Source organism: Natator depressus, chromosome 6 (assembly GCF_965152275.1).
Source record: "Natator depressus isolate rNatDep1 chromosome 6, rNatDep2.hap1, whole genome shotgun sequence".
NCBI lineage: Eukaryota > Metazoa > Chordata > Testudines > Cheloniidae > Natator > Natator depressus.
In genome coordinates this window covers 111,835,290-111,859,594 of record NC_134239.1, presented here as the reverse complement: position 1 = coordinate 111,859,594, position 24,305 = coordinate 111,835,290, and the positions used below count along the sequence as shown (strand labels likewise).

The window sequence follows — 24,305 nt, the reverse complement described above, 5'->3', positions numbered from 1 at the left end:
TCCCTGCAGAAAAATGACTTTCTGATGGGGAAGCAAAGGGAAGCCACAAGAGCGGTCATGCAACCCTCCCCAACAGTATGTTTTGGGTACCCAGGGCAGCCGGCAGAGAGGTAAGTCACTGTGGGGCAGGGGGCGGGACCGGAAAAGACCCGGCTGGTAGCTCCTACCCAGTGCTGGGCTCAGCTGCTAGTCCCACTCCCCCAAACCTAGGAAACTAACAGATATTAAGAACTACTTTATTGAATTAATCTGCAAATACACAAGCTTACAGTGAAGGTGTCAAGTCAGAAATGGCTAGATTTCCTTAAACTACAGTACACCCTTGCTATAATGAACCTGTCAGGCCATTTGTTCATTATAGCCAAGGGTTCATTATAGCAAAAGAGCCCCGCTGCAGCGGCAGGGCCAGAGGAGCTGTTAACCCCCGCTGCAGAAGCGAGGCTGGAAGTGGGATCCAGGGACTAGGTTCATTAGAGCCGAAGGTTCATTATGATGAAGGGAGTTATAGTGAGGGTGTACTATAACTGAAAGGTATTGATGAAAATTTTCTATGCAAGGATCAGCAGCTTAAAAAAAGTTTGGAGGTCTCAGATACAAGATAGATATTCCAGTCTGAATACAGTGCCATATCTGTCAGTCAGAAGCGAACCTTGCTCTTAAAGGATAATGCCTACTTAGGAATTTGTGTCTAAGATCTTAAATAATACTTCGCTTTTCTCCAACAGGCAATTTCTAACAACATACATCGTGTTTTTATACATTGCATCATGTGGGTGTCGTTTAAAATCTTCTCTCTTTTCCTCTGATGTAACCTTCACCCACAATCACACAGTAGGCTCGGTCACTTGATATCCTTAAGGGCCAACGTGTAATGCCAGCTTTGGTGCAAAACCAAGAATAGATCCAGGTCAGACTCCCAGTCAATATCCTATCTTACCCCCACCAAAAAACTTCACTAAAAAGTGGATTTTCTAAGCCCTGAGCTAGCGGCTATGCTTTGGAGCATAACTCTACTGAATAAATGGGAAGATTAGATGAAGTAGCAAGTTTGAAGGGCCATAAACTCATAATACTGTTCTAATGATCAGAATGTTGGAGGCACCATGGCAAATCTCCACAATTCAAAAAACCTACAGTAACTTACTAGCACACTTTTCTGCTATGAAACATTAACTAGTAAGAACAGAGGTGGCTACATGCTCCAACATTTCAATTGGTCTTTATCATTTAAAAAGAAAACTATTAGCTGTACACCAACTACGCACAAAACAAGTCCCTTAAGTTATTTTAAGGAATATTCCTCTAAAATACTGTGAAAATACTGCTAAAATACTCCTCTCCCATGTTCCTATTTTAGAGACCTAATTCAGGTCCTTAGTCATCCTATGTCAGCTTTGTTGTCCCTTTTAAATAAAGGTATACAGACTATATACACATCGTGCGTCGGGTGTATTTTCTTTCTACAACTGGTCTTCATATGGAACTCAGGTTAATCCTCCTCTTAATTCCTCTCTCTTGAAAGTTCAAGTACTATCTTTGTACACTAACTTTTGTCACTAGGAGCCAATACAAGATTTTTTAATAGCTGAGTTTTTGAGACTAGGCGTGATAACAACTGACTACTTAATTACAAATATTGAAAAAAAGACGGTATTTGTGACCTCTTGATGGTACTGACATATGTCATATTAAAGACTGAATGAAGTCTAGGATTTAACCTACAACCTTGACATTACAAGGCTGTAAGGATAAACATAAAAAAAAATACCAACAGTTACATTTTTGTTAGAGCTTTAAAATTTACAAAATGTATTTATTAACTTCTAAAATCTTACATAGAGTGAACATGCCTGTTCCTTGGGTGGATGACTTCATTAGTACAGACAGCATGCTAGAAATATTAAGTATGTTGCATTATATGACAAAGCCCCAGGGTTATTTTAAGGCTACCCATTTTAATAAATTATGTTTCAATTAAGAGTTTCTGCTTGTTTAGATGAATATATTAATATATGTTTAGCATGATACATGTATGGAGTCTTAATGCCCTAGGTTGTTATAAAATTGTATTTTGTATGGAAATCCTGTGGAGTGACACAACAATTGGGTCAATAATTGAAGATTCATTCAGGTTTTTTTTTTTCTTGTTAAACAGAGGTCAGACAAATTTACCAGGATAGTTTTGTTTAAACCAAATATTTGATAGAAAAATAACCTTTATAAATCCACAGTGAGAGTAAGGTTGACAAATTTCTTGAATAAACTGCAATTAAGCTATGACCAGGGGAGGGGAAGGGGTTACATCTTTAATAAATTTTTAAAGCCACTTGCTCTGTGCTCTACCTAGCCAATTCTCGTGAAATACAATCTGTTCTTATTTCTGTGTGCTGATTACATATATGCAAGGATAATCATTGAACTAATTTCAGAAACGAAATGTTATAATTATTTTGGGGGAGATTCTGGACTGCCCCTCTGCTAGGTGGCTTTTGAGCTCTCCTCAGACCTCCCAATTCTTGGCTGCTCTACGGGCTGGTGCAAGCCCCAGAATAACTTAGGCCTGGTCTTCATGCATTTTTTGTACTGATTTAGCTATTTTGGTATGGGTGAAATTTTCTACCAAAATAGTTCCATCAATAGAAAGGTGCCTTATACAAGCATAACTTACTCCTCTTCCCTCACAAAGGCAAGCTATGCTTATACAAGCTCCTTTATACATGGTATAACTGTGTCCACATTGGGAGTCTATACCGCTTCAACTATCAGGATATATATTAAGCAGTAGAATTTTTGTGTTACACAAGCCCTTTTGACAGCCCAGACTCTGGTCTTGTCATTAGAATAGGCTCCCTGGGCTCCTTATGGGCTGCAACTCTGCCTGGAATCTCCCTAATGAAGCTGAGGGCTTTGGTCCCACTGCAACATGCCTCTCTTGCCCCAGATGACAGGGCATGCAAGGGATCCTTGGAAGTTATGGCTGTCCTTCACATTGCCTATGCTAGGGAATCCTCCCCCGCTGATTACAGTGGTTTTGGGAACCCTTTATGCCACGTGAAAGGCTCAGAGTGCCATAATTCGGCCAGAGCTCAGGTGAGGATCTCTTTCCTTTAAGTTCTGCCTCTTTATACTATCAGAAATATACGACAAGGAAGAAAAGAACAGTTACTAACCCTACTTAACCGAGGTTCTTCAAGATGTTGTCAATATGAATTCTACTGTCTACATGTGCCGCATGTATGCAGAATTGGAGGTTTTTGCCTAGCGTTCTCCACCAGAGCTGCACATGTGGTCTGTGCCTCTTCCTGATCCTCTGTGAGGGCATAAAGAATGGAGCAGCTGCAACCTCCCTCAGTTGCCTCACAATTCAAAGCCTGTGTTAGCTGAGGACTCCAAAAGCAGGGACAGAAGGTGGGTTGTAGGATCCAAACTGAAATCTTGAAGAACCAGTTACTACAGAGTAAGTACTCTTCTTCGAATATGCATCAGTGTGGATCCCACTGTAAGTAACAGGAAGTAGTATTCTCTCAGGATGATCGGAATGAGAAGTCTCAACTGTGTAAGTCAAACGCCAATGGAAAAAGAACTGCTCTCGCAAACTTGTTATTGGACCTTGCAGCTTAGTCTGAACATACTACTTGACAGAGGTCAGCTGGTTACTTCAGGTTGCTGCTTTGCAGATTTCTGATATTGGTACATTCCTAAAGCAGGTGGAAGATGTCACTTGAGCTCTGGTGGAGAGCGCCTTGATGTTTGGTGGGAGGGTTACACAAGTTAACTGGAAATAGTGATACACACTGTCATATACATTTGGATATTCTCTTTGAGAAGATGGCCTGATCTTCAGAACACCCAGCTATAGCCACTAAAATAGATTGGGAGACAGTCTGAACAGTTTGTAATGTAATACAGTTAAGTCCGGACATCTCATCTGTGCAACTTCCCCCGCCCCCCGTGCAGAGTGTGGTTTCAGGAAGACAGGCAGATCAAATTGTGAGACCACACTGGTGATGAATTTTGGGTGACATCTTAGCACCACCTTATCCCTGTAGAATGTTGTATATGGAGGTTCAATCACAACCACCGGAAGATCACTCACTCTTCTGGCTGAAGTGACAGCCACTAGGAATATCCTCTTCAGAATGAGTAGTGTAAGATGCATTCCAAAAGAGGTTCAAAAGGAAGGGTCTTTGAGCCTCAGGGAGGACTATGTGAGGTCCTGGGCAGGAGTTGGTTCTCTGACTGGTGGGTAAATATGTCAGAGCCCTTTGAGGAACTTCAATAACATTGAGCAAGAAAAGGCAGAGCATGATTGTTCAGGAAGCTGACAAACAGATATTGCTGCGAGGTAGACCTTGACAGAACTGAATGAAAGGCCAGGCAGTTTGAAGCACAACAAGTAACTGAGGATCTTTGGTATCAAGGCCTGAACCAGGTCCAGAGTATGTTGGGATGCCCATATCAAAAGCCATTTCCATTTACATGAATAAGTCTTTCTTCTGTTCAATGTTTTCCTGTTCTGTATCAGGATTTCATGGACAGTATGGAGCAGTCTCTGTCCGTGTTACTCAATCAGCCAACAGACATGCAGAGCAGTTATTTGAGATCTGGATGTGGTTTCTAGCAATGGTCCTGTCAAAGCAGGTCCAGGAATCCAGGAGCTGGACCAGCAGCTGATTGGTCAACTGTGGCATATACATATACACACACACACACGCACACCACTCCTTACCCAGTAGCAGTACATACACTGTACAATTATATTAATGACCAGCACAACCCTGATTTTCATTTAACATCTCACATGATATTCTTTGGTGAACCAGAAGGTAACACCAGGATCAGGATATTTTTTTCACACCCTTGCCAGTTGGCACTGAGGGATTTATGGGTCACAGTAGCACCATGTCCAGAACTTGATAGCTTCCAGAGAGGGGAGATGAACATTCTCCTCCTTGTTTGTCTATACAGTGCATCACAGTTGTGTTGTCTGTCAGGAGCTGCACTGTGGAGTTTTGAAGACTAGACAGGAAGGCTATATGCAGGCTAGCCTAACTGCTTTTAGCTCTGGGATTAATGATGGGGGCCCCCATGTTTTCCAGGGATGCGGTCCCTGCAAATGGTCCAGGTGTGCTCTCCAAGCTGTCCCTAATGCATCTGTGATTAAAGTCCTTATCAGGGCAGAAGCAGAAAACAGTACCCCACTGCACATTTGTGGATTCCTTCCACCATCTCAGTTCTGCAATGACATGAGATAGAACCACAATCTTCTTGTTTGGTTGGTTTTCAAATAGACCAAACTGAGCCAGAGCTGGAGCGGTTGTAGTTCAAATCTGGCAACCATCACCACATAAGGGCACACTAACATGGCCTAACAAATGCTGCCATATTTGTACCGTCTTAGTTGGGTTTCATAATATCCTGAAAAATACCAACTGCATTGGTGGGAACCTGTCTTCAGGAAGGTACACTCTTCCTACCTGGAGTCAATCCAGGAACCATATTGTCTGTGATTGGATAAGAGAGGCAAGTGTTACCATCCTGAATGTAAAGCGGTGTACGTATTGTTCAGTCTCCTCAGTTCTAGCATAAGACAAACACCCCCTTTCATCTTTGGGATAAGGAAATATTGGGAGTAGAAGCCTCCTCCCCTGTACGTTTGTGGTACCTCTTCTATGCCTCCCAGACAAAGCAGTTAGGCCACTTCTATTTCTCTCATCAGAAGGTTCTCTTAAAGAGGGACAGGGCAGAGGGGTGAGTAGGGACAGGTTAAGGAATGAAAATATATACGGTAGTCTTGGACAATGATGTTTAATGCCCATTTGTCAGCTGTGATGGTTGCCCAGTCCCAGTAAAAAGGGGCAAGGCAGTTTCTGAAAGTAGGGGCAGGCTCCAGATACACTGCTGCAAAACTCTTGGTGCTCTGGTCAAATCTGATGCAGAGTTGACCAAGGAGACAGAAGACAGATATCACCTGGAGTACCTAAGCCTCTCTCTTCATTGGTACCCTAGCTATTGAACCTAGAAGTAGGATGCTGCCCTCTACTGGTGATGGTACTTGTAGGGTTTCCTATAAGGAGATGGCAGATTCCCACAGATCACAGTGTGGCCTTTGAGTCCTGGAGGGAAAGAAGCACTTCATCTGTTCTCTGGCTGCCCATCTTATTGTTACAAAAAAAAAAAAGTCACACGATCATTTATCTTTTTAAATCCAGCTGTTTTCTGTGTCTCGTAATTAAAGGCTAAAGTCTTATCAGGTAGCAGTTTTGCACATAAAGCTGTTTCATCACAATTATAAAGTTGTTCTTCGTGGTAGTCTTCATTTTGTAAAATAGATTTTAACTCGGTGGGAAACGCGTTTGCAGCTGATTCATCAGCTGACCGGCTTTCTCCAGAAATCGATACCTGCACTATGGCATGATACTTTTTTTAAAAAAAACTTATAAACCCCTTGCTGGCTTGGAATAATTCATCCCCCGTTAAATTTCCAAATTTTGTCACTTGGGCTTGAAGAATTGGCCAACTTAGCGGCATTCCTTTCAGCCTTTTCTGAGCAAACCCCGTGCGCATGGCTTTGTCTATTGTGGGTTTTGCTGAATAGTGCACACATTTTCACTTAAGCCCCGCAGCAGAATCAATATTTTGTACGAAGCCATTCAGTTTAGATTTGTTTTTTAGCCATCCTCGGAGAGTAGATTTGGCAATCCCAATATCTTTTGAAACTTTGGCCTGGGTTTCTCCGCTATTTACTCGATCTATTGCAGCTAGCTTTTCTTCTACAGTGTAGGAACGTTGACGCTTGCCCTCTGCCATTATATTAGGCCTACGGTTAAAATTTTCTAATGTAGTATATATATTACTATATAACTACTATATATTATATATCTCTCTAGCGTGACAATGACTAAGCATGCATAATACGTCTTTACCAATATCAGTAAAGATGTACAACACGTTACCGCTCTGCACTTCCTTTCTATTTCTATGTCAGTGAGTTAGTGAGCAAATATGTAGCTCTACATAGCAAGTTCCTGTGCCACGTGTTAAATAGGTAGCACTGGGAGGCATGACGCTACCACACGTTAAGCAGATTCGCGCGTAAATGGGTCTCTACTGTATTTTGCGACCAGGACTTGGTAGTTTGCCACCCAAAGTTGCAGTGAGGCTGATGAATATGCCTGGCATCCAAATAATTCCAAACTTTTTGGATCTTTGTTCTTAGAAGTGCCTTTAGTGGACTTAAATTTTTCTTGCACTGCTAAAACAACGAGGATCCCTGAATATGACTGGGCATAAAAGTGCTCAAAGCCCTTTTAGGGCATTTGATCTCTCTTCCTCACTTCTTTAGCAACTGCATTGGTGGGAACTAGGGTTGTCAATTAATCACAGTTAACTCATACAATTAACTCAAAAAATTAATCGCCATTAAAAAAATTAATTGTGATTAATCGCAGTTTTAATCGCACTGTTAAACAATAGAATACCAATTGAAATTTATTAAATATTTTTGGATTTTTTTCTACATTTTAAAATATATTGATTTCAATTACAACAGTATACAAAGTTGACAGTGCTCACTTTATATTATTTTTATTACAAATATTTGCACTGTAAAATGGCAAACAAAAGAAAGTTTTTTCAATTCACCTCATACAAGTACTTAGTGCAATCTCTTTATTTTGTAAGAGTAACTTACAAATGTAAATTTTTTTTTTTGGTTACATAACCAAAACAATGTAAAAATTTTAGAGCCGACAAGTCCACTCAGTCCTACTTCTTGTTCAGCCAACTGTTAAGACAAACAAGTTTGTTTACATTTACAGGAGATAATATTGGCCGCTTCTTATTTACGTCACCTGAAAGTGAGACCAGGCATTTGCATGGCACTTTTGTAGCCAGCATTGCAGGGTATTTACGTGCCAGTTATGCTAAACATTCATATGCCCCTTCATGCTTCGGCCACCATTCCAGAGAACATGCTTCCATGCTGACGATGCTCGTTAAAAAAATAATGTATTAATTAAATTTGTGACTGAACTCCTGGGGGGAGAATCGTATGTCTCCTACTCTGTTTTACCAGCATTCTGCCATATATTTCATGTTATAGCAGTCTTGGATGATGACCCAGCACACATTAAGTTTAAAAACACTTTCACAGCAGATTTGACAAAACACAAAGAAGGTACCAATGTGAGAGTTCTAAAGACAGACATATCACTCAACTCAAGGTTTAAGAATCTGAAGTGCCTTCCAAAATCTGAGAGGGACGAGGCATAGAGCATGCTTTCAAAAGTCTTAAAAGAGCAACACTCCGATGCGAGAACTACAGAACCCGAACCACCAAAAAAGAAAATCAACCTTTCTGCTGGTGCCATCTGACTCAGATGATGAAAATGAACATGTGTTGGTTCACACTGCTCTGGTTATCGAGCAGAACCAGTCATCAGCATAGACACATCCTCTGGAATGGTGGTCGAAGCATGAAGGGACAGATGAATCTTTAGTGCATCTGGCACATAAATATCTTGCAGCTCTGGCTACAACAGTGCCTGCTCTCTCTTTCAGGTGATATTGTAAAGAAGAAGTGGGCAGCATTATCTCCTGCAAATGTAAACAACTTGCTTGTCTGAGTGATTGGCTGAACAAGAAATAGGACTGAGCGGACTTGTAGGCTCTAAAGTTTTACATTGCACTCAAAAATAAAAATTATTTTTTGTACATAATTCTACTTTTGTAAGTTCTACTTTCATGATAAAGAGATTGCACTAAACTATTTGTATTAGGTGAACTGAAAAATACTATTTTTTGTTTTTTACAGTGCGGATATTTGTAATCAAAAATAAATATAAAGTAAGCACTGTACACTTTGTATTCTGTGTTGTAATTGAAATCAATATATTTGAAAATGTAGAAAATATCCAAAACTATTTAAAGAAATGGTATTATTATTTAACAGTGAAATTAATCACGATTAATTTTTTAATTGTGATTAATTTTTTTTAATCGCTTGACAGCCCTAGTGGGAACCTGTCTTCAGGAAGGCACACACTTGCCAACCAGGCTCCTATCATCTGTGATAGGATAAAAGAGGCAAGTGTTACCATCCTGAATGCGAGGTGGTATATGTATTATTCAGTCTCCTCAGTTCTAACATAAGACAAAGAATACCTTTCTTCTTTCGGATAAGGAAATATTGACTAGTAGAAGAGGTTGAATTGCACTGCATTTTCTCTTGCTGCTTAAGCAAAGGGGACTGAGGTGTGCACCACATCAGCTGCTCTTTGTGAAGCTGGGAGCTATTGCAGAAAGGCTGGAACTTCCACCCTATGGAGCTATGCAAACAAAAGGAAGTAGTGAAAGAAGCAAGGATGTGGTGCTGGAGAAGTTCCAAATGGAGGGAGAGGGCTGCTTATCCAACCCAAAGAGAGGCAGGGGATCCCTTCTGTCCTTTTCAGCAGCTTCCTGACCTCACTCCCTTAGACAACTATATAATATCAGGAGTTAAGCTATCTGTATGTATCTGGACAGTTACACTAGCACCATTAGTATCTAATACCTCCTATGTATGTTTTAAAAAAAGACATCTATAGTTCTTGTGGGAAAAGCTAGGTCAGACATGAGTCTTGCATTTGGGTCTGAACCCACTGAGAGTAGTAACAGACTTCTTCTAGTAGTTTAGGTCTCACTTCTGTGAGGCCCTATCATGCACTATGGAGAGCATGCTGGAGGGATGACCATTACATTGGGCCCATGGAGTGTAGCTAACATGAGAGGCCATGGTTGAGGAGGGAGATAGGGCCAATCCCATTGAAAAATCAGAACTAGGCCTTAAGCTGCACTCCGTACTCAAGAGGAGTCAATACAGAGAGTAGAGCACTGGGGTGGTGTTGCTAAGCAGACAAGACAGGGCATTTTTTAGACTGTGATCTCATCTGAACTCTTGTCTAGAAACAATCCTGGAGGTCACACGTGCATGGATCTCCATGACTGACTGTGCCCAAGAGGATGGGATGCAGTTTTCCAGCTGGAAGTGGGCAGTTTTGGCTACTGTGGCTATCTAGACATCTGACAGGAATGGGAAATCTAAGCAAAACCTCAGGGTGCAGACTGATTATCCAAGGACAGATGGCCTTGATGGAGGGAGATGTTGTGGATTAGGCAAATTCTTCCGAAGGTCTTCCTCTTCCCACTAACATCACTTCCATCTTGCCTAGGTTCAGTGATAACCAGCTGCTCTTCACTTAGGTGCACCTAGGGAGGTGGTGGAATCTCTTTCCTTAGAGGTTTTTAAGGTCAGGCTTGACAAAGCCCTGGCTGGGATGATTTAGTTGGGGATTGGTCCTGCTTTGAGCAGGGGGCTGGACTAGATGACCTCCTGAGGTCCCTTCCAACCCTGATATTCTATGATTGGGAGTAGAAGTGACTGAGGTTTGTGCAGTCCTTTAGCTCGTTCCAGGATGCCCTTGTTATCAGGGAGAGCAATTCTGGCCAGCATAGTGGTGCTCAGAATATTTAAATGTTTGATATTTTTCTTGTATAAATAAAATCTCAACATCCAGGGTCTCCACTGTGACGGTATCCCCCATAAGGCTTTATGGAAATATGCTTATGAATACATATGACATAACTGGAATATGTTTTATACTACATATGCCATGTAACCTATGTAAAGGTTATGATCTACTGAATCTATTAATCCTATTTTTATGCATGTATCATTTTTGTATTCGAAGTTATGAATATTGGCTGTGTACTGGCTTGATTCTTAAGTAACCTTTGTAAAGCATTTGGTCACTTTCTTGAGAAAGGAATGTGCAAATAAAATGCCCAATCAAGAAGGGCTTAAGGAACAATGGATCTTGGAATGCTACAATCCACATTAGAAATCTACTTGAGGACGTTCAAGGTAGCGTGTGAACCATGGCTGCTACCTTTAGTTCTGAGTCATGCAGGGACATGTGACTGGCCCATGTGACTCCAAAACGCCATATTGTAGCTGGGATTCTACACGGGGGGGGGAAGGATCCACCCACAAGAGAAAGTCTGTTTAAGCCCATGGGAGACCCCTCCATTTTGTCTTTAGCTGGCTAAAGAGAGCCTCTCCACCCCCAAGGATACCTGAAAGAAACTGGAACAAAGGACAGTAACTACAGAGGGTGTGAGCGATTGCTGGACCCAGACTAGAAGGAGACTAGTCTGTAAAAGGCAACTTACTGGAACTGGTGAGGTTATTATCTGTATTCAGTTTTATTACGGTATTAGACTTAGACTTGTGTGTTTTGTTTTATTTTGCTTGGTAATTCACTTTGTTCTGTCTGTTACTACTTAGAATCACTTAAATCCTACTTTCTGTATTTAATAAAATCACTTTTTAATTATTAATTAGCCCAGAGTATGTATTAATACCTGGGGAGGGCAAACAGCTGTGCATCTCTCTCTATCAGTGTTAGAGAGGGCAAACAATTTATGAGTTTACCCTGTATAAGCTTTATACAGGGTAAAACAGATTTATTTGGGTTTAGACCCCATTGGGAGTTGGGCATCTGAGTGTCAAAGACAGGAACATTGCTTAAGCTGCTTTTAGCTAAGTCTGCAGTTTTGGGGCACATGGTTCAGACCCTGGGTCTGTGTTGGAGCAGACTGGCGTGTCTGGCTCAGCAAGACAGGGTACTGGAGTCTCAAACTTGCAGGGAAAGCAGGGGCAGAAGTAGTCTTGGCACATCAGTTGGCAGTTCCCAAGGGGGTTTCTGTGATCCAACCCGTCACCTCCACAATATGGGACAGGAGGTCCTACAAAACTTTAAAGTCATCAATCACCAATGCCAGGGTTGGTGTAACTGCCTCATCTGCCAATAAGGACAACTCCTTTAGTGGAGATGGAGGTTAATGTAATCCTTCTTTTGTTCTCCGTTTTTGGGAAACCATGTCTGCTTCTAGTGAGAGTTGCCTGGCTAGCAATGCCACTGGGGAACAGGATTTCTTCCTCTTTCTGGAAGCATGGGAGGGCGATTTGTTCTTGGACACATGGGATGTCAATTCCCAACAGGGTCATTATGGCCAAGTTGGCATGCCACGAGTATTGGCCTGGTTGGGACTGGCCAGCCCAGTTCCACTCAAGCCCCAGGGTCAAACCTTAGGGCTCCATGGTACTCTCCTTATGGTCACTCTCTGAAGGTAGGAGAGGGATCCCAGCCTCATGCCACCAAGGAGCACTTTGATGAGGATGATGATGAGGACGACAACTATAATCTTAGTTTCATCTGCCTCTTCGGCACAACAAATGTCTCAAAAAATGATACAGATTCCTCCTTTTACTGGGCCCTTGCTGGGTTCCATCATAAACATGAGAGTTGGCACCTGGCCCCTCATTCCCTGTGCTGCTCCAGTTCTGAATGAGGATTTACAAGCTCTGTCCTGGAGAAGTAATGTTTCACATCCTCATTTTGGGACTTTTCTTCAAGTTTGGAGCTATGTCTCAGCTACATGCAATTCTATGATTTAGTGTCACCTTTCTATGGATACGGATGCTGGCTTTATTCATTGGAGAGCCAGCACTGGGGCGGCCAGTGCAGCCTCTGGGGCCAAAGTTGTCAGTGCAGAGGTTTTTGGGGCTGAGGTGGACAACCTCAAAGTGACTGGTGCCAGCACTGCCTTTTTTCTCTCCACTGCTCAATCCCAGAGTATGATGTGCACTCGAAGGAGTGCTGGCCTGGTTTATCCAGACTTGCTCTGGCAACGACCATGTTGGGTTCAAAGAGACTGCTCTACCAGACGCAGTTTCAGCTTCGGTTTTGCAGGTCCTAAAGAGGACCTATCTGGGATGTGGCTCTCCCCTAGGCAGAAAAAGCATTGGCTATATCGGGGTGGGCAAACTTTTTGGCCCGAGGGCCACATCGGGGTTGTGAAACTGTATGGAGGGCCAGGTAGGGAAGGCTGTGCCTCCACAAACTGCCTGACCCCCTCCCACTTCCCACCCCCTGACTGCCCCCCTCAGAATCCCCGATCCATCCAACCCCCCCTGCCCCTTGTCCCCTGACCGCCCACTCCCAGGACCCCCTGCCCCTAACCACCACCCCCCCCCGCTCCCTGTCCCCTGACTGCCCTGACCCCTATCCACACCTCTGCCCCCGACAGGCCCCCCGACCCACTTCTTGTCCCCTGACTGCCCTCTCCCAGGACCCCCGTCCCTAACTGTGACCTGCAGGCCATAGTTTGCCCACTTCTGGGCTATATCCATCCTTGGCAGGAATCAGACAGTCACAGTAGGGGCAGAGTTTGAACCGTGAAGGTTTGGAGTCTGCCATGAGAGGTGGTGGCTGGAATGAAGCATCTCACCCTGCTGTACAGGGAAGTGTATGGGGGAGGGACGGGTCACCAATCTTCTTTTCTTATTTCTGTTTCTTTGTTTAAACATTCAATAGGAGTGTGCAGATAAGATTTGTCCCACAAAGTTGAAAAATAGTTTTACTCTAAAGAGAGTAGTGAGCTGGATACTCCTTGAGTTCCATCTCACTGCCACAGGCAGTGAGAGAGAACTCGGGGAGGTTCATAGCCTCTCAGACCTTTAAGCCCTCAAACAGAAGCATATGGAGGCACAGAGCACATGCACAGCCCTGACTGACACTACCATTCAAAAGTTCTGATCTTACATTCATGCACCCCTACAGTGGAATCCACAGTGATGCATACTTGAAAAAAAGCATGGCTGTCTTCAATAGTTTAATACAGAATAAGATTCATTTAAAAAAATATGACCACTGTATTGGACAGCTTACTGCTCCACACAGTATGTGTATGTTAATGAACAATGAGGACAGTTTTAAAAGTCCCCAAAATGCTTGTATATATGCAGATTAAGTTCAACGTTCCCACATGTGTAGGAAACCAACAATTAAGTGATTACACAGTAGTAAATTGTATTTACATTTGCTTTGTTATAATACACTATTAAAAAACAAAGATTTTCACAAGAATTCATAAAGACAAGATGGAATATTTTATTGCATTCCATTTTTCTTATGAACTTAGTTATATCTTGGTCTCAGTTAAACATTTTATAATCGTAGCACTACATGCTTTATATGTGATCTCGAACTATTATTTGTAAACTGGATTAGAAGGAAAATTATTTTGATCAAACGTTTTAAGACAGTTATTTTGCTCAAAAATTGATCTTCGGTGGCAGATCTAACAGTCAGATTAAAAAATGTAAGTATCTGCACTCCTTCCCTATGCTGAAATGTCACCTGACATCTTGAGTCCCACAGCAAACTAGTACATCCATGTTTTCTGCGAGGTGGATAGTAAACTCAGTGAGTTTATATTCTGAGATGTAGTTACAGTTGATAAGAACACCAAAATGTACCAACCAGAACCAATTTACTAGAGAGGTTCTTTTTTAAACTGAAGATTTTTTTTTTTTAAGATCTAATAATCTTGTGAGTTTCACAACCTTCTATTTTGAGGTTTGAATAGGGAGATAGGGTTTTGATAGAAGTGTCTTTAGCAGAGAATAGTGCAATCTTATCTAATTTTACAATGTGTGCATGTGTTTTTCCAGCTTTACTTCATCTTTTTCATGAAGGTGTACTGGTATCTTGAGATCTGATTAACTGACATTCAAAGTAAACATCCTTTCTTGTCATGTTTGAATTTGAGTGACGTAATGCTAATCTTTTAAAACAATTTTATCGGATGCGTTATAAGCTTGTACCCTTAAATATGGTGTGGCTCACTGCTATCATATAATCCCACCATTTGTGCAGCATGACAGATATAACCAACCTGCCCAGTTAAATTTTTTGATATTGGTATTTAGATATGAGGTATTATCTTGTATTGGACCAACTTCTATTGGTGAGAGAGACAAGCTTTTGAGCTTACACAGAGCTCTTTAGTTTTATATAATGTGAATGCACCCAGACTTGAAGAGCTTTGTGTAAGATCAAAAGCTTGTCTCTCTCACCAACAGAAGTTGGCCCAATAAAAGATAGCCCCTGGACAGACAATCTTGGGCACTGGGGTGGCACCTTTTGTGTAGAGGTTTGCCTGTCCTCACCCTTGCCTGTCATTATTTCTTTTGTTATCTGTCTAACATAGACTAAGTTTCCAGAGACAAATACCTTATCTTGAGTCAGTAGAATTTCTCACGCAACACACACTGTAGAAATAAAAAATTGTGTCTTGCACCATTCAACGATCCATAAGTGGTTCTTGCTCCAATTCTGGGAACCTTCTCACAGAAGGTGTCCAATTCAAGTTCCCAGGAGCGCACATGTAGAGAATGTCAACAGAGGCATCTCAGCTGATCTAAGCGATCATAGGGATACAAAGGGTGATCCACATCTTTCTAGTCAATCATGTACTGACTATGGACTATTGTTGAGTTACTTATTGTGAGTGGTGCAGTAGTCAACTGTACAACGTTAACTGCTACCTCAGAAAGATTAATAAATCACCAATATACTTTTACTTGGAAAGTCTGGTATTACCTTAATTAAATCACCTGAATTTGAGTTTGACTTTGAGAAATTGCTTTATATATTGTGGGAGTCTTTATGCTGCAAGAGAGGAAGTCTGTTGTGAATGTGAAACAAATCTGTGCTTGGGTGTGATGTTTGTGTATAATAAGGCATGTGATCAGAGATTAATCTGCATATTAATTATGCTTTAAGTCTCAGTTTTCCTAAAAAACAATTTATCTTGAAATGAAATACTTGTATGACCTGAATTCTACTTTTTTGAGAGAATTTCACAATATACTGCAAATCATTGTATTTATCTTCACCAATAAAAGAAAAGGTGCTCTGCAAGTGCAGGAGAATCATTTTAGCTAGGATCAAGAGTCTAGCCTACAGCTATGCACTGTCACTACAAGGAAAGAGGAGACGGTCATTTTCATTTGATCTGAGAAATAGAAAGATTTCCAAAGTTTTTAACTGCAACATGATGCAGAAGTGATACTGCATTCTTGTGTGACTTTGAGGAATTGACAATTGTAATTCTCTGCCCTTCCCCATATGGTTCTGCATTATCTGCACAGTTCTGAATGCGACAGAGTGCTTAGTCTAATACTTCTCCTGATTTGCAATCATCTTACAGCAATTTCCTGTTAAGCAATGTGTTAACTATAAAATTGCCCTGCTGACTGAAAAAAACATTAAGGCCTTGTGCTCAGTTTCATCTATTGGACCTGCTTGCTCTCCATTGTCCATGAACAGGGTGGATAAAAATCAATCGGATTTTTTTTAATTAAATCGGATTGTTTTGATAAAATGCTTTTTGAGGAAAAAAACTATAAAAAGATGGTTTTAATTAAGATACACTATAGCTCAAAAATACCTCATCATGGAATAGGGATTATAAATTCTAATTCTATAGTATTACACAATACAGTATATTAATGTAATGTTTAAGAAAAGTTTTGTAAATAAGTTCCAATAGTTAATGGATTATGGACCCAATCTTATGGGATTCCAGGGGCTTCTGTATAGATTATTTAGGTTAATCTTCCTATCCACCCAATGGAACTCAGTACTCAGTCTAGAACAGAGGTGGGCAAACTACGGGCCCGCAGGACCGTCCTGCCAGGCCCCTGAGCTCCCAGCCGGGGAGGCTAGCCTCCGGCCCCTCCCCTGCTGTCCCCCCTCCCCCACAGCCATGCCGCCGCATGGGCAGCACTCTGGCCTGCTGCTCCTCTTGGGCAGCGCGGCTGGCTCCTGCATGGTAAGGGGGTGGGAAGCGGGGGGTTGGATAAGGGGCAGGGGGAGTCAGGGGACAGGGAGCCGGGGGGGAGATTAGATAGGGACTGGGATCCCAGGGGGCGGTTGGGGCAGGGGTTCCTGGGAGGGGGCGATCAGGGGTCAAGGAGCAGGGGGGTTGGATGGGTCCACGCTGTTTGGGAAGGCACAGCCTTCCCTACCTGCCCTCCATACAATTGTGCAACCCCAATGTGGCCCTCAGGCCAACCCACCCCTGGTCTAGAAGATACCATCAGAGATGCTTAGTTTTGCAGTTCTGAAACTATGGATTTGCTCCCCAGAGATTACATGCTTGTTAACAGCAAAAATGTTTTTAAATAAATAAATAAATACATAGAGGTGAGAAATAACAGACCCCAACCCTATTGTCCCTTTGCAAATTTGTGTACACAGAGTCAATCCCTTACCTCTCTCTAAAAGTGCAAAGTTTCTAAAAGTTCAATGAATAGAAGATTGTTGGGGGCCAAATATATCTGGACAAGGAGAAGAAGTCTGGAGATAAATGTGAGAAGGGAGGGACAGGCAGTAGAAACAAAAGTGAAACTCTTTGAGCAGCATATTCCCGAAGTCTTGAGGTCTTTGAGTGTAGCCTTCATTGATTTGAGATCTACCATACTATTCTCTCACTAGAAGGGGAAACCTATAATGGCAGCAGGCCATAAAAGAGACCCAGTTTGGGAATATTTTAATGAAGTTCCTCTACCTGTGGGTAAGACAGGCATGCGTGTAAAATGCAAACAGTGCAACAAACAAAGGCAAGGCCTGGTTGCCAGAATAAAACAACATCATGAGAAGTGTTCCTTCTCAGGAGGAAGCTGCATTGAAGATGATGAAAGGAACGTGCCTGCACATGCAGGATCTTCAGGTTGGTAAACTTTTTTATTTCATACTTCTTTCTTAAGGACTGCCTGTCTACCTTCTGGACTAGTCTTGAATTCTCATGTTTGAGCAAAAAATATAGTTGTTACTCTATAGTACTATCCTTTTAGATACAGTTGTGATAAAAAATAACTGAAATAGGCAGATCTTCCTTTTACAATTTCACCTTTAAAGTAGTACTGAGGGTCAGTGAATGCAATGAGTAATACTAAATGAGCAAGCAGTATGGTAATAATTAAATAACTGCAATGACTTATTTTGTTTAGGAGAATCCATCCTCAACATACAGGATTCTGAAGACTATCCAACTTCAAGATCACCATCATTTTCTATAGTTTCAGTGTTATCTGCCAATGATAGTGCTTCAGTCATATCATGTATGTCACATAACCACAGTATAACACCTGTAGCAAAAAGAAAAAAAAACCTCCATCATCCAGAAAGAACCATAGATAAGTTTGGGATAAGACCCAGCAGATTACAAAAAGGGGTAATTGATGAAAAAATTGCCCAGTTTGTTTATGTAACAAACTGTTCTTTCCGTATGATTGAGAACCCACACTTCATTAACATGATTTAGTCATTAAGACCAGGATAGAGTCCACCCAACAGAGCAGATGTCACAGGCAAATTGCCGGATAAAGTGTATGAAAGAGAAATTGTGCCATGTGCAAAAGGTCTAGAGGGTGAAATTGTTAGCCTGAGTCTTGATGGGCGGAGCAACGCCCACAATGATCCTGTTGTATATGCTTGTGTGACAACAGAAGTAGGGAATGTCTTCCTTACAGAAACAATTGATACATCAGGAAATGCACACACAGAAGAATACTTACAAGAAGTAGCAGTAAAAGCTATAACAAACTGTGGGGGAAAAAATGCAAATGTCTAGTACGCAGCTTGGTCACAGACAATGCTGCAAATGTATCCAAGATGAGAAGAAATTTAGAGGAGAGTCCTAAGCTAATAATATACGGTTGCAGTGCTCATTTGATGCACCCCCTAGCCAAAGACTTCAGTGTTCCAGAAATAAAGGCTAATGTTGTTGAAATTGCAAATACTTCCGTAACAACCACTTTGCAGCAGCTGCTCTGAAAAAAGTGGGAGGAACCAAGCTAACTCTGCCACAAGATGTGCGATGGAACTCAGTAGTGGACTGTTTTGAGCACTATATCAAGAACTGGCCTAATCTGATGACAGTTTGTGAACAAAATCGTGAAAAAACAGATGGCACTGTCACAGCCAAAGTTCTCAACCTTGGGCTTAAGAGAAATGTTGTACACATGCTGAGTACCCTGAAGCCTATTTCTGTAGCCTTGAACAAAATGCAGGGAAATAGCTGTTTTATTGCTGACGCTGTTGAAATCTGGAAGAAACTGAGTGAGATTTTAAATATGCAATGACAGAGTTAAATTACAAGCATTAAAAAAATGAACTGGACAAGCATCATGATGTCCAGCTCATTTTCTTGCAAATATTCTCAATATTGGTATCAGGGTCAAACATTAACTGCTGAAGAAGAGGAGTTGGCTATGACCTGGACATCCAACAATCATCTCTCCATAATGCCAACTATAAGAAACTTCAGAGTTAAGGGTGAACCATTAAAGAAATATTCTGATGATGTTTTAAAGAAAGTCACACCAGTGAACTGGTGGAAGTCACTTAAGCACTTGGATTCAGAAACTACTGAAGTGATATCCTCACTTTTAACAGCAGTAGCTTCTTCTGCTGGTGTAGAAAGAATATTTTCTTCCTTTGGACTAATTCCAAACTGAGAAATCGTTTGGGATCTGAAAAAGCAGGAAAGCTCATTTTTCTTTTCCAGATTATGAACCAACAAGAAAATGAAGGTAAAGACTACTGAGTTAGCTGCAGAAGCCAATATTTTAAGTTTCTCATGTTGACCTGGCTCACAATTTTAACAAAAACAAACCTGATTTTAAAAGACTTGAATGTTGAACTAAATTCAAAAATGCATATGCTTGTTTTGTTAAAATATTATGTTTGCTGTTGAAGAAAAAAATCCAGAATACAGAACGTTGTTGTTTTAGTTAAATAAAACAATTTAAATGTCTGTCTGGTGATGTTCTCCTCCTAATACAGCATGGCAAGAAAATCCTCCAAATATTAACGATTAACCTGTTGAATTGGAGATATTTATGAAGTCATTGGGAGGTGAACTATCTGCCTCAATTACCTTGGGTAAATGAAATAACCAAACAATCATTCATTTTCTGATATAGCTGTAAAACTAATCTGAAAAGTTTTCAAAATAAATCACTTTAAAAATGTATAATGTGTACCTTCTAAAAATGAAACCTACATCTATCTCTGAGTTGTGAAGAATATGTATTAAGGTTATAACAATCAACAAGAATGCACTTTTATGTAGAAATCCATAATTAAATCTAGTCTTCCTGACTAGTGATTTAAATCAAATCCACTCTGTCCATGAACGCTGAGCTTGTTACTCAATGCCAGCATTAGTCCTATGGCTATGTTATCTTCAGTCATGTTGTACTTCAGCTATGGAATTCATAACCAATTAAAATAAAATTATTTGCCAAATAAAATTTTTGAATCAAAGCTAAACTCAAAATTGTAGCCAACTTTTTCACAATGATTTGTATCCGGAAAGATGTTTAAAGCATATCCTTGTGTGTTAATTTGGATGCATGGTTCCTATGAAAATTGTGTCCATGAACAAAAATTAATGAGACATTCCCCAAACAAAATGCCATCCCACACCTGGTCCTAGTGTCATTGCAAGTATAGGTTAATATAATATTTTAAGTATCTTTGCTTTTTTGTAATATCTTCCATATTTAAAAATGAAAGTGTAAATTAATTTATACTATCTAGGATATTTGCTTGCTTTTTATTTCTCACTTTAAATAATGCAAACAAATTTCACATGTGTTTTTAGTCAGTTTTGCTTTTTGCTTTGCTGTTATGTTCAGTTTTCAAACACTACAGAGAAGTTTATAATAAAAGAAAAAAATTAAAATAGAAACATATGCTTTTGTAATTTTTTTTAAATTATTCACTGTGGACTTAATCTACATGATACAATCCCTTTAGTCATCAAGATATGATCCCCAAGATACCCAGAACAAAGACTATTACAGAAATGCAAGGAGCTCTTACATTTTTGTTTTGAGAATTTATTAAATTGAATATGCAGATGCACATATTAGACAGCTAATATGTCATCTGGGAAAAAAAACAAGTCACATTCTTAAATGGACTAAATGGGAAGGAGGGGGTGGAGTGGAGTGGAGAAAGGAAGACAAACCAGAAAAGTTGCTAACTTGACCTATGAAACTACAAAACCTGGTGTGTATTACTGTTATTTTGCTCACATTAAGTATAGCCTACTGAAGAGTTGAGTTTTGGGTTTGTTTTTAAATCTCCTAACTATGGTTAGCTCCTGGGACCAAGACCTCATACACAGAGTCTTAAAGTTTGAAAAGAGAGAGCTTTAGAATGATGACGCAATCTATACCATGACTGGTGCCCCTGTAATTTATAAAGCCAGCCACTACACACAAAAATGGCATTAGGGCTGTCACAATTGCTCTTTCACTATTTCAGATCTATCCACCCTGCAAATAAAGACATTACAACAAAGAGGTTGGAAAGGGAATAGCTCCCGTTTGTCCCACAACTCTGTGCAGGGTTCACTCCCTGGGCATCCTCAGCCCCAAACTGCAGAACGGGGGGAAGCCAGGAAAGAGCAAGAAAGGAAGAGGAACAAAGCAAAGCTGATGGCAATCCAGGCAAACAGGATCCCCTCCTCTCAGCATCTCCGCAGCAGAGTCACCAATACAGTCACTGCCAGAGAATGTTACGATTAACTGGATTGACAGACACACATTGAAGGGGCTGGCTGTAACCATGAGCTACAGAAGGACCAGCAGGCCAACAGGACCTGCCCAGCCTTTTGTTCTGTTTGTGTCATGGGAGAAGGGAAAGGAGGTGAGGTTCAATGCTCCTGGAAAATGGCAAAACACAAGCTAACCCCCCACCCCTGTCACCCGCCTCCTGCTCCCTCACTGCGCACCCCACCTACCCACTCCCACCCCATACCCCACAGTCTTCCCATACACCACCCCACGTCCCATCACCCTCCCTCACAGCTCCAGCCCCCCGACAGGTACAGGGCTCAGCCCCCAGGTCCCCTCCCCAGACACCACCCCGTGTCCCATCACCCTCCCGCACAGCTCCAGCCCCCGACAGGCACAGGGCTGAGTCCCCATGTCCCTCCCCAGACACCACCCCATTCCCCATCACCCTCCTTCACAGCTCCAGCCCCCGACAGGCACAGGGCTCAGCCCCCATGTCCCCTCCCCAGACACCACCCCGCGCCCCATCACCCTCCCGCACAGCTCCAGCCCCCGACAGGCACAGGGCTCAGCCCCCAGGTCCCCTCCCCAGACACCACTCCGTGTCCCATCACCCTCCCGCACAGCTCCAGCCCCCGACAGGCACAGGGCTGAGTCCCCATGTCCCTCCCCAGACACCACCCCGTGTCCCATCACCCTCCTTCACAGCTCCAGCCCCCGACAGGCACAGGGCTCAGCCCCCAGGTCCCCTCCCCAGACACCACCCCGCGCCCCATCACCCTCCCTCACAGCTCCAGCCCCCGACAGGCACAGGGCTGAGTCCCCATGTCCCTCCCCAGACACCACCCCATTCCCCATCACCCTCCTTCACAGCTCCAGCCCCCGACAGGCACAGGGCTCAGCCCCCATGTCCCCTCCCCAGACACCACCCCGCGCCCCATCACCCTCCCGCACAGCTCCAGCCCCCGACAGGCACAGGGCTTGGGCACAGCCGGCCTCTTCCCCTCCCTCACTCACCGCTCGGGTGCTGCAGGCTGCGGCGATGCGCGCAGGGCTTGGCGAGGCGGCCGGGGCCGCTCACCCCGGGAAGGGACCGGAGGGGATGTCAGGGGGAGCGGGACGGCACCACGATCCCCTGCGGCCTCCCCGCCCGCCTGCTGCCCTGGGAGCTACTACAGGTGCCGCCGCAAGACCCCGCCCGCAGGAGCGGCACTGACAGTTGCGGGCAATGAGAGTCGCCGCCGCGCGCCCCCTTCCCGGCTCCCAGCCTCTGCGACTCGCTCCGCCCTACCGAAAATGGCGGCCCCTCCCGACCCACAATGCTCCACGGCCAAGCCCATGACGTCACCCCTCTGGTGGGGGCAGAAGCTCGAGAGCTTCCAAGGGAGCGCGTGCGCCCGCTAGAGCGCGAGGGCCAGCGGGGCAGGGGCTGCCGCCGCCGCCTTCACCCTCCTCTTGCAGGCTTAGCACAGCCCCCTCTGCTGGACATATGTGGGAAAGGTTTCAGAGTAGCAGCCGGGTTAGTCTAATCCCCCCCGGGAGGAGAGTCCGCCTGCAGGCAGGGGCAGCTTGACGGGTGAGGCAGGACCAGATTCATGCTGCGGAGGGGAGGGGAGATAACGGTTAGACAAGTTCATCTTGACCACTGCCCCCCACTTGCTGCGGGGCGCTCCCCAAGAGAAGAGCAGAGACTGCGCCTCTCCCTACTCCGCCTCTAGCCTGTGCTGTCCTCCTTGACCAAGACAAAGCTTGGCCGTGAGCAGTACTGCCAGCTTCAGTTCAAAAATCACGCAGCGGCCCCCAGAAGTGGTGAGATTTTTACAGAGGTTTGCACTGGCTTGTTTCGCTCTGACTCCGGAATGCCCGGTGTGTGAGGCACATTTAGCATTGCCCAAGTTCCCAAATTCATTGGGTAAGGTGATTTTGGCCCCTGCTGCAGGAGGTTTCCCTCCCATATCTGCCGATTCCTTGCCTAGCAAGTAATTTTGCTCCCAACCTCCCGATCAGCCCTGTCTCTTCAGTCTTCGCATCACTTCAGCCCATTGCTCTGCACCCAGTGCCAGGTTTACAGTGGTGCCATGGAGCCGGGCCCATGCTCAGAAGAGGCCTGGTCAGCTCTGCTTGCACTGTGCCCTGAGACCCTGCCAGCCCACTGGGTCCCTCCCACCCCCCGCCCACCACTTACTCCTCTTGGCCTGCCCACTGGGCGACCAAGGGCTCCTCTCCATGCCCTGGCCCCACCCGCCGGTTTCTCTCTGCGTCCTGGCTGGACTCCAGTATACTTCTGGCTCCAGGCAGTCTCTACTTCCCACCACCTGTGGGGCCGCACTTGTCTCTCTGGAGCTGAGCCGCCTAGGTTGGTGCTGCCAGGGTCCCTTTTTGACCAGGCATTCCGGTCGAAAACCAGACGCCTGGCAACTCTATTTGAGAAGTATAATGTAGATAAAGTACATCACTTTTAATGTGTGCTAAATTAGTTGAGTTAAAGCTTTAAATCCTAGTCTAGGCAAGGCCGCAATTCATGTGCAATGAAAGGCAGAGTTTGACTGGCATTTCCTGAATGCCTATCCATGCAGTCTTAATGTTCTCTTGGCTGTTTTTTGTATGACAGTTCCGATTATTAATTTCTTTAAAAAGAACAATCTGGAAAAGGAGACTTTTCCAAGCTTCACTGGCTTGCAAAAAAGACTGACAGTAGCACATGTAAATCCTATAATCATACTGTTTGGCTAGACACCACTGGAACATGCACACCTTAGAAAATCTGCAGAACAGAGCCTGTCTCCTGTTCACCTTTGCACCTTAAGGTGCACAAGAGACCAGC

The 24,305-nt window shown here is 43.2% G+C and overlaps 1 protein-coding gene across 8 annotated transcripts in view; it reads right to left on the bottom strand.

Moving 5' to 3' along the window:
* Positions 1-24,305, bottom strand: part of LOC141989520 (kinesin light chain 1) — a 121,010-nt gene that overhangs the window by 61,972 nt on the left and 34,733 nt on the right. Inside the window, exon 1 of one of the 8 annotated variants that reach the window (XM_074956318.1) lies at positions 22,499-22,787. The exons of the other annotated variants lie outside the window; for them this stretch is intronic. The gene's annotated coding sequence lies outside the window, so the exon portion shown is untranslated. Of the gene's footprint in view, positions 1-22,498; positions 22,788-24,305 lie in introns of those variants that run through there. 8 annotated transcript variants of the gene reach the window in all.